The sequence below is a fragment of the Mercenaria mercenaria genome, chromosome 8 (genome assembly GCF_021730395.1).
Source record: "Mercenaria mercenaria strain notata chromosome 8, MADL_Memer_1, whole genome shotgun sequence".
Taxonomy (NCBI): Eukaryota; Metazoa; Mollusca; class Bivalvia; order Venerida; family Veneridae; genus Mercenaria; species Mercenaria mercenaria.
Window position 1 is genome coordinate 1,391,254 of NC_069368.1, and position 10,372 is coordinate 1,401,625.

At 33.0% G+C, this 10,372-nt stretch overlaps 1 long non-coding RNA gene across 1 annotated transcript; it reads right to left on the minus strand.

Annotated features, from left to right (window-relative positions):
- Nucleotides 1-5,995: 5,995 nt before the first annotated feature.
- Nucleotides 5,996-10,124, minus strand: LOC123565899 (uncharacterized). The gene is made up of 3 exons (XR_006689271.2): nucleotides 10,050-10,124; nucleotides 8,300-8,500; nucleotides 5,996-7,680 (listed from the first exon to the last, which is right to left on the minus strand). It is a non-coding gene; the product is annotated as an uncharacterized LOC123565899 (long non-coding RNA).
- Between the last annotated feature and the right edge of the window lie 248 nt (nucleotides 10,125-10,372).

Below are 10,372 nucleotides of genomic sequence, written 5' to 3' on the forward strand. Positions count from 1 at the left end.
GTAACAATTCTTATAGGTTATAACACACTAAATAGCCAGCACTATATATTCTATATAAAATGACAAGTTTTCACAATGCTGCAATACACACTTAGACCCATTTTAAATTTCTTTAACTTACATTTTCTTGTAGAGCAACATTTATACTGTAAAAATATCCAAAGAAAAGTAGGGGTCATGTTTGATGCAAGAAAAATATTTCTGGTCAAACGGACAATCACAATTTAGGGTAGGGGTGTATGAATAAATTTCACATGTTGAATCAGTTTGGAGTCTTTTTTCAACATGCAAATGCTACCAGTATGTCAAGTATAGGCATGCAATATGATTTCAACCAATATATAGCAATCATTTCAAGGAAAAATCCTTCTTACAGCAAAAAGAACTGAGAACTATTTGAATCCGCCATTATGCGACTACCATTTTTTCATAGGTGCTCAGGCTATTTAGTGTCTGTATGCCTGAAGAGGCAATGCTGTGATTGTGTGATAATTACACGCTGTATGTTTTACTACAACTGTAAATACTGTAAAAAGGAGGACAGCCATTGGAGATTAAACCAACGCTGTTCTCTTCCCTCCGATAACAGAGACTATTTTAAAGGAATAGGCATCATTATATTTCTGGCGCATGATGAGCATTTATTAAACTAATTATATCTGACATTACCATCCAGTTCAACCGGTAACGTAGATCTATGACACTAGGCTAATTCGTTTCACTCAACCCGGGACATGCCGGTCACGTGAGCGGCAAGGAAAAAAATCTTGACGATTAATTAATAGACGAACACTTCGGCGTACGTCGGCCACGTTGGCTGCAAATAAAAAAAATGCAATTTATTATGTTTTTCTATTGTGGCCTGTTCAAAATAACTTAGCAAAATATTTCTTGCAGTATGTATCCACCTTTACTGGTATTAACGCAATTTTTCAAATGCTTAACCGATTTTATATCGCGAAAATATATGATTTGCCGCTTTGCCTATATCACAAGACCGGCGCACATCGGCGTACACAGAATAGACCCGGGCAGTGCCGGGGACCAAACGAACGTCTAGCCAGTTGCCCGCCGCAAAAGTGGAACAAACTGGCACAGTAACTCCAATTTCACGCACAAAATGTTTTAAGTGTGTGTGTGGTGTGTGTGTGGGGGGGGGGGGGGGGGGGGGGGGTAATTGGCTCCATTGTGGGGAATAGAAAAAACACATTTAAATAGCTATTAGCTATTAGTGAACTGCTGATTAAGATCTTCACCAAAGTTGCCCAGACGCAAGTGGTTAAGTTCGCGATCCTCCTTAGGTGAGCACTACGGAAAACTTGACAAAAAGACTTAGACGCTGACACATTCATTATCTTATAATAATAAATGTAGACAACAGCCAACTTACTGTGCTAAAAAAATACAAACGACAATAAACAGAGTGAAGGAAGGATGAATGATTTTCAAACTACATTTTCTGTAGCATTACGATATGATTATGACTATGGTATGATAAAACAAAAACTAAAAAAAAAAACGCAAAATGTTGAATATACTTATGTAACTCTAGAATTCATCTTGGTAAATCCATTTGTGTAAAGTCATACGTATTGATCTCTCATAAAAAGTAAAATTGTCATTCTAAGTCAGAAACAGTAACCTACATAGTACTAAGATGGTTCACATTTGCGCGAAAAATATGACTTATAAGTAGAAATTTGTGTAGAAATAATCGCGGTAATCATGTATTCGATTGACTGCCGATCACCGCGAATACCTCGAAATTTGAAGCCCGGGAATATTTCTACACTTTCAGTATATTGAACTTATTCATTTGGTTCTTCACTCACCTGATATGGAACAAAGAAAATAGGCAATCTTGTTAAATAAGGTAGACAACCGTGAAATTCTCATAAAATATTAAACATGTGTTACTTCCCTTTGTAAAAAAGGGTAGTCCTGCTAGTGAAAATTCATATTTTCATAAAATATCAGCAGAAAGTAGTAGCAATATGATGCAGTGCGAATTTATTGTTGTTGATAATAATGATGATAATAATGATGATTCTGATGTTTTATTGCAATATTGATGATGTACCAATTTATGTAATGGCGTCTGATGACAATGTAGTTATTACTTTATTCATATTTCAATCATATTCCTTGTTCTGGATTAGGATTATTGAATTATTAACAGGATAAGACAATAACATGAGCCCTCTTGATTTTAAGAGAGTCCTCAAAATAATTAAGAAAAAACCATGAAAATTCTGCTTTCCATTTTGGCTGGAACGTATTCTCTTTCCGCCTCCATTTACGTACCTCATAAGAAATTTTTATAATTCAATATCGCGAATATTGATTACGGCTCTTTACACCAACGGATTATATCAAACGCCAGTTAACCAACTCATGCGCGTTTTTAGGCAGAATGAGTGCATTTAACTCTAACGAACAAAGAAGCAACACTTCCAATGAAAGAGTTGCGCCGGGATAAGAGATCCCCGACAGAATTGCTGTCGGAGAGAAAGAGTTCTCCCAAATAACAAGGATTACGTCAGTATCGAATTATGATTGATATTGATATACTTGAATAGCTGTATCATAACAGTATTATCAGAATGATTTGCACGAAGTTCATATGAGAGGAAAAAGTAGGTCACTAGGTTTTGATGGGTCTTTAATAATGTCGAACAGGTGTTCAGTGTAAAAAAGCATGAAGTTTTGTTTATAACAGGATAAAAAGTAAATCAGCTTTAAGTAGGGAGCATATAATCCCCATACCTAAGTCACGGATCTACGAGAGGCATTTGTTAAATTTACTATTAGAATTACAATTAGTAAGTTTTTTCTCTTTTAGATGTATTCTCAATTACAGCTACCAGTTTTTCCTTTAATATTAGATTAATTGGTAAATTAGAAGAAAATGGTAGAAAAATCGTAAGATCTAATAATCGAATATTTGTAATGTTCAGTGATACTTTTTTACTAATATTAACTATTTACTACACAAATGCATTACAAAATGAGCTGAAAAAATACGATACAACAACTTATTAGTTATAGCTACCAAATAAGACCAATATTGTAAAAGATCATGTAGATAAACATATAAATTGTAAAGTCCTAGTCTCTATGGGATCCCATAATTACAGAAAACCTCATATAAAGATCGGCGGTATATCACTAATTCCACTTTGTGTACTACAATTCCGATTTCTTTGTATAACATAATAATGTTGATTTAGACCGGGGCGTTTTAGGTATTATTATTATTATTATTATTATTATTATACCAGATTTATATAGCCGATTTAATCGGCGTCTGATCAGGTTCCAAACTGTTTGCTACTCTGACAATATTTCTTCCAATTTTGGAGCAAATTGAATGAACTTTACAATTTTAGCAGACGACATTTCCAGCAGACGACAATTTATCTAGCATGCTAAAGGTTAAAGATAGTGCCTACGCTTTCCAACGACTACTAAAGTGTAAGAGTGTGATGCAACGGACTGAACTTGCCTGTTCGTGCTGTTAAAAGACATGCTGTAGGTGCTTTAGATATTGAGCACATCGGTGCACTGATGCGTCAGATTGACCGTATTATAGTGTTTTTCTTTATTCAATCTGGTATTTTGTCACTAACGTTAGGGTTGATCTGAGATGGGAATTATTTTATTTACACTGTCTTGTCTAACTAGTTGACGTTAAGGCAAAACAAATTGTTTGTTTCCGGTATCCCGACCTACCCTAATTTTTTTTACCCGACCCTAAATGTTTTTATGGCCTTAAATCTCTTTTTTTCAACTTTTTTTCAACAAAAAGTTGCAACCTGCACATTTTATGCTTTAAACATGGTCAGTGATGTTAGAAATCAACTAACCGATGCTCTAAAGGCATAACCCCCTTATTTGTATTCATTTTTTTTTTTGACACAAAACTAATTTCCGATTAGTCCCACTTAATAAAAAAAAAAAAAAAAAAAAAAAAATACCGGCCTACCTATCCTATATTTTGTAACATGTTACCGGAATCAAACATTTTTGTTTTTTGACCGTTCTACTCGCTTTTTGTCGATATCTGTTTTATATTGTTCTGTATACTGGTGCTGTTACTTCCCTTCTGTCTCTCCTGTTATGCCCCTTTATACTTACCCTTTCCCAATCCCATTCCCATTTTACAGCATTCCAATTTTAATATATTTTATATAACCAGATTGTACTAATCATCATCATCAAAATCGCAATACGTGACATTGTTTTTACTTACTTTCTGCTGATATATTGAGAAGTACCTGTGCTATCTTTAAAGTGGGCGGGGGAGGGGCGGACTCCGTGGCAGAGTTGTTAAGGTCGCTTATGAAATAATGCATGGAGGGGCGCCTGGCCCCACTTTCACTAACGTTCTCAAGTCAAAATCTCAGCTCAAGTCTGAGAAAAATCTCAACTTTGATTCTCAGCTTGAGATTTTTCTCAGATTGGCTTTCACTAAAAATCTCTCACTGAAATCTCAACTTCCGCGCTGAGATTTTTCTCAGATTTCTTGAGTCAAGGGTTGGGCTGTCTCAGTGCTTTTCTCAAAGAAACAAAATGGCGACTTTTCGACGATACAATATACGCCGCCGCCGTAGTCGGTGCCAGTTTCACGTTGAGTTCACCAGCATGACATGGATGACAACAAACTTCGTCAGAGACGGTATTTCTTAATTTCAAGGGAAGTAATCCAAGTAAAACTAAAATGGCCGATTGTTGCTAGGGGGACTGTTTACGCTTTTAAAACACATGCAGCAATTAATTTACCACAATAAAAACATTTTCAAACCTTTTTACTGTTTCTAAATTGTTTCTTTCTCGTCTTGAATGCTACACAACTTTGAAGACAATATTTATTAAGTACGGGAGACGTTTTACTGTGCCTATGTTTCGTACCAAAACGCTCGTACCGAGATATATTGACTTGTGCAGTAACGTCCCTAGAAGTCCTTATTCTTAGCGCACAACAAAATTGTGAAATTCCGTTTCACAACTTGGGGGTTATTATCAAGGGGTGATAAAAATGAGCAGTTATTGGTTGGCTCAAAGCCGGGACCCCTTGTTTACAGGGTGTGCGCACTATCAACTGAACTAACCAGCTGCTGAAACAATTTCCCCTTTGTGGTAATCAAGTCCTATACCATAATAAACTCCCCTGCTGTATAAAAGTCGTCCTCTAGTTTATAAAACAGCCGCAGTCCAATGTTGTGTCCCTAGTTAATTGAACAGATTGAGTAAAATGTGCAGTCAGTCTACTGTAGGGCTCAATCTTGGGGACCCTCTCATACAGGACTAGTACTCTACCAACTAAGCTAACCTACTGCTTAAACAAAATCTCCACTTTGTAGTAATCAAGTCCTGTTGCCTCATGGGCCTCAGTAGCCAAGTGGTAGATGGCCCACCACTTCAGTGGGATATTGTAGGTTCAGTCTCTAGCCATGTCAAGTGATAAAAGTTATTACATAATGGCATGATGTTACATACGGCTCTATACACCAGCTTGTTTATAAGTAATCACTCATTAATAAGCATTTGGAAATATTTTGTTCTGCATTTTGCAGTGCTGTTAACTATTAACATCAGAGTCTATACTTTAGATATTTCACATTTAGCAAGTGGCAAACAGCATGGTGTAATGGAATAAGCAGAAAAACTGATGGACACAAAGACAATGAAAAATATCTAAGTACTAATAATTTATTAAAGTTAACAGAAATTTTTATAAGTTGACAACAGTTTTATTCATAAATTTATAAATAAATATGGCATTTCATAATTTGATCTAAAATATTGGTTGAACATTTAAAGTACAATGTTTTTCAAATCTTTCCAAAAATATCAGAAAATCTTAACTCTATGCTATTGATAAAATTTATATTACCAGTAAGTTGTTAGATTTCAGTATGATTTACAACAATAATTTTAAGTAAAATTTTATATTTCACTGTCATTGTCTTCTCAGATAAATTTGATTTTTTAAAAAGAACTATGAAATGCCAAAGTGTACAGGTTTTCATTTCTTTTATAATTTTCATTTACTGTTCCAGTTCACTATGTTCCTTTGAAAATGTTTATAATTAACTTCTGTTCACATGTTAAAAGTTATGTTGTTGACTCAAGTTGATGGTGTTTCTCTTACTGATGAGTCCTGGAAACACTGTATGGGTCACAAAATTAAATTGGGACGAAACACACCTGACAACAGATGTTGATAAAAACAATCAGTTGCATTAATAACCAACTGAAGATAAAAATAAGAAAATGTTATAACTTAAATCCAAAAACATTTTTAAAACTTTGCATGTATTTTTAAATTTATCTGATTTTCAGGTGTGTCTAAGGCTGTTTTCATTCAAATGACATATTAGTTTAATAATTAGTTTAATAGTTAGTTTAATAGTTAAATGTGCTATTGCCTCCCTATTCCCATAAAGGAGTGTATTGTGATGAAACAATGTTAAAATGCTCACTATTCCAATAATTAGTTAACCAATAATAGTAGATGGTTTTGTAGTTAACAAGAACTGCCTCTCAGGGTCACTTAAAAGAGAAAACATTTGAAATGACTTAATTACATAAGAAATTATCAAAAATACAAGAAATTAATGTGTCTTTATGTTTCTAACAAACAAGGTGGCAGTCACATTTAAATTTAATGTAAACAAAGATAATGCCTTCAACAATGTATATCTATCGGCTATATTGGTTTTTTTTTTAATAATTAAGCTTTTTCTTCTCTCTCACCTTATTTTAATTCAGTTCAGTTTTATAAAGTGTTCTGGGGCAAATTACATAATTATATCCAATCAATGTAGTCAACAAATGTTTACAATTTCAGCTGAATGGCTCAAGCAGGTTTAACCCTTATTATGCTGTACATGGTTGGTCCTACCTTTGCGACAAGTGTAGATCATGATCAGCCTGCACATCTGTGCAGTCTGATCTTGATCTGCACTGTTCGCCATTCAGTCAGAATCTTTTGGTTAGCACCCCTTTTAACACTTAATAATACTGTCCAAATTGTAAAACGGACAAGTTCATTATAGAAATTTAGCAAGAGCCTAAGGGTTAAAGTTATATTAAATTATATAGCTAATTGTGTCCCCTGTGCATCCAAAAAAGTGTGACAATTACATGTTGGCTAGTTTTCAAGAGTGTTTTTTTTTAATCAAGCTTTATTGTTACAGCTTTGATTTTTTATGTAACTTAAAGTCTGCACATTTAAAGCAAAATACTTTTTTTCATAAATTACATCTCATTCTTACCAATATGTCACATCTTGTGATGGAACCCTCTTCACAAAATGTAGTGAAAAAAAAAAAAAACAAAAACAATTTAAATGTTGAACACTACAGTTTCATAACCCCATTACTTTTCTTGAGTCCTAAGTTTTCCTAAGATCTTAATCTTTTCAGCTTTGAAGACACAATATGACTATTTTTGTTAAATAAATCAACTTTCTCAGAATCTTGATGAAAGTCTATACACACAAAAATGTCCCTTGTGCACCTTTTCAGTAGTTTAGTGTCAGATTTCTTATATTCTTTAAACAAAATGTTTTTTTTTATATAGGCCCCCACTTCCACAGTATATCTTGCAGCTTGTTCCTTTCACATGGCAGATATATTGTATTCAAGGAGATACATCAGGAGGAGGTACATCAATCTGAAAAGTAATTGTTTTTTTTATGTTATATACAGTACACTATCACAAATTTGATTTTTGTTAATATGCATTTATGGAGCAAAATTTCCTTTTTTTGTTTTTTGTTTCAATATTATTCAATTTTGCCATAGTATTTCAGTCATGTAACAGTGTTCAGTTAACCTTTTAAGTGTTCCTGCATTCTTTACTAGAAATGACTTGTGCTCACAGACAACTTCCCATTGTAAATGAGTAAGCAATGGTGGACAAATGACTTAGACATGTTCTTCTCTCAAACTGTTAAAGATATTGCATGCATAGCCAAAGGATCAAACTTACAACTTTTCTTGATTCATAGTCTAGTGCTTTATATTCTGAGCTAGGCATGCAAAATATCATAGGTGAAAGTTTCAAACAAAAACCAATACTTGGTCAAAATCAGACTGATCCATTTCAAATGTTTGTAAATGAAGTGCCTCCATTCAGGGTATCAATTTGGTTTCTGTGTATTTTGCAAGCATGATTTTATTTATTGTTCCCCTTTATTTCCTTTTGAATAAAATTAAAATCTAGCATGATTTGAATTATAATAAAGTTTGCAAATTTAGGAAACATTGAGACTAACTTAGTCAATACATACTATAGTCTATACTTGAAATCACAGGCCTGACACCAGTACATGTACTGCCTTCAGTTCCATCAGTGTTTTGAAACATTGGTGAATGGTCCTAGAACAACTCAGAATGGATTATCCACTGTCATTAGCATCTTTTGAATCAGCACATAGCTCAACCCTGGCCTTTGTATAATAAGCTGAGGATCTTCATCAGCAGGCTGTGACCTGATATAAATTATATAAAAATGTTTGTCTAAAAATTGCTCTGTAACCAGGTTTAAATATATAGTTTATTCCATTTATAAGAAGGAATATCAATCTTTAAATTACACAAAGATTTTGATAATATAGAAAATCTTAAACAATAAGTTTGAGCCTTAGGTATACAAGATCAATGGTTATTGGGTACATAAGCTTGTAATTATTAGCAAAATAATTTTGATATCTACAAGAATCTTAATAAAATTGTGTTAGTGTATTATATGAACCACATATAAAATATATAAACAAATAAAACTAAATAGCATACTTTGAAACATATGCATTGACAATAAACATTTAAAACCATTATCAAAATCTGTGACATTTCAGGGATGCCTTACAAATGAAACAGCTTTTTCTTTCATAATGATTTTCAAAAAAACAACAACATATATTAGCATTTTATTGAGGAATTTTATATTCTGCCTCTATTTAGATCTACAATATACAGAAGTGTTCAGAAAAAGAAGGAAAAGCTTTAATATACATATATTATACTGATTGGAAATTCCCATCATAAAATGCTATTATACTGTCATAAAGATTTTCAAACTTCTGTTTCAAAAATATATTTTGTTACCATGCTTATGTCAAAAATAGTTTTTATATAGTCCTGTCTCAAGTTATGATATATTACAAACCTGCAACATTTAATAACAGGAATAAGCTAGGCCTATATATGACACATGTAGTTTGCATCTCAAGTGAGACTAATGTTTATACTACTGTCTAACATAACATATTGGTTATTCAGGAAGTCTGGGGTGAAAGTGCTGCAAAAATGTAATTAAAAAAAATGGAACACATTTCAAACTGAAAGTGAAAGTAGAAATGAAAAGTAGAACTAGGATCATGTAAAGCCTTTGAGACCCCCTCATGTAAATTTTCATAAATGGAAATTATACCTGACAGACCAATAATATTCATAGCACATATACACAAGTAGCAGATACTTTCTATAAAGGTCACCTTGTTTGGTTATACTTTGTACTTTGTCTTAAACACACGACCTGTAACTGTCCACATTCTCCCTTGTAGAAATGTCAATTTTTTTAACACATTTTTTTTCTCTAAATTTGTTTTTGTTGTGTATCTAACAAACTTATCTAGGTACTCTGGTTAATGAAATCTAATTAACTTTTATATTTTTTGAAATATTGCATTTTTTTTTTCATTTTGACAGTTCTACCTACTTTCACTTTCATTTTGCATTTTCAAATAAATGTACATGGTTTGCAGCACTTTCAACTCACAGAGTACCTGGCGAAATACGTTAGACACAGAATTAATTTATAATCATGACAGAAATGACAAAATGCTTTTGAAAAAGAAGCTTGATATCTTCTACAAAATAGAATGGGAGTATTGTGAACAAATTGTGTTGTTCAAAGTTTGAAATGCCTACAGTAGAGAATGCATAGCTATTTATCACTGTTTATGTCCATGCAATCATTGTTATGAATACACTAATTGCAGTAATTAATATGTGAATCACAAAACAATGTATACTTACGGCTGCAGATCTGATTCCCATAAATATATGCCAGATAACATAAAATTGTCACACGTAGTGTAACAACATATGAACAGAACAGAACAGAACAGAATTTTATTTCTAGGATTTGAACATACAAGTTCCTCATCCGTCACATGTATGAAAAAGAGTAAATCAAGGTCTACATAATATACAAACATATAAGCATATAAGAGTACAATATACATATATAAATGAAAAGGAGAGTGATCAAATTTCTTTCAAGCATCCAGCTGAACATTTAATAAAGAGTCTCTAATTTTTAATGCTTCTTGGATATAAGTCGAAAGTTTATTTAAAGT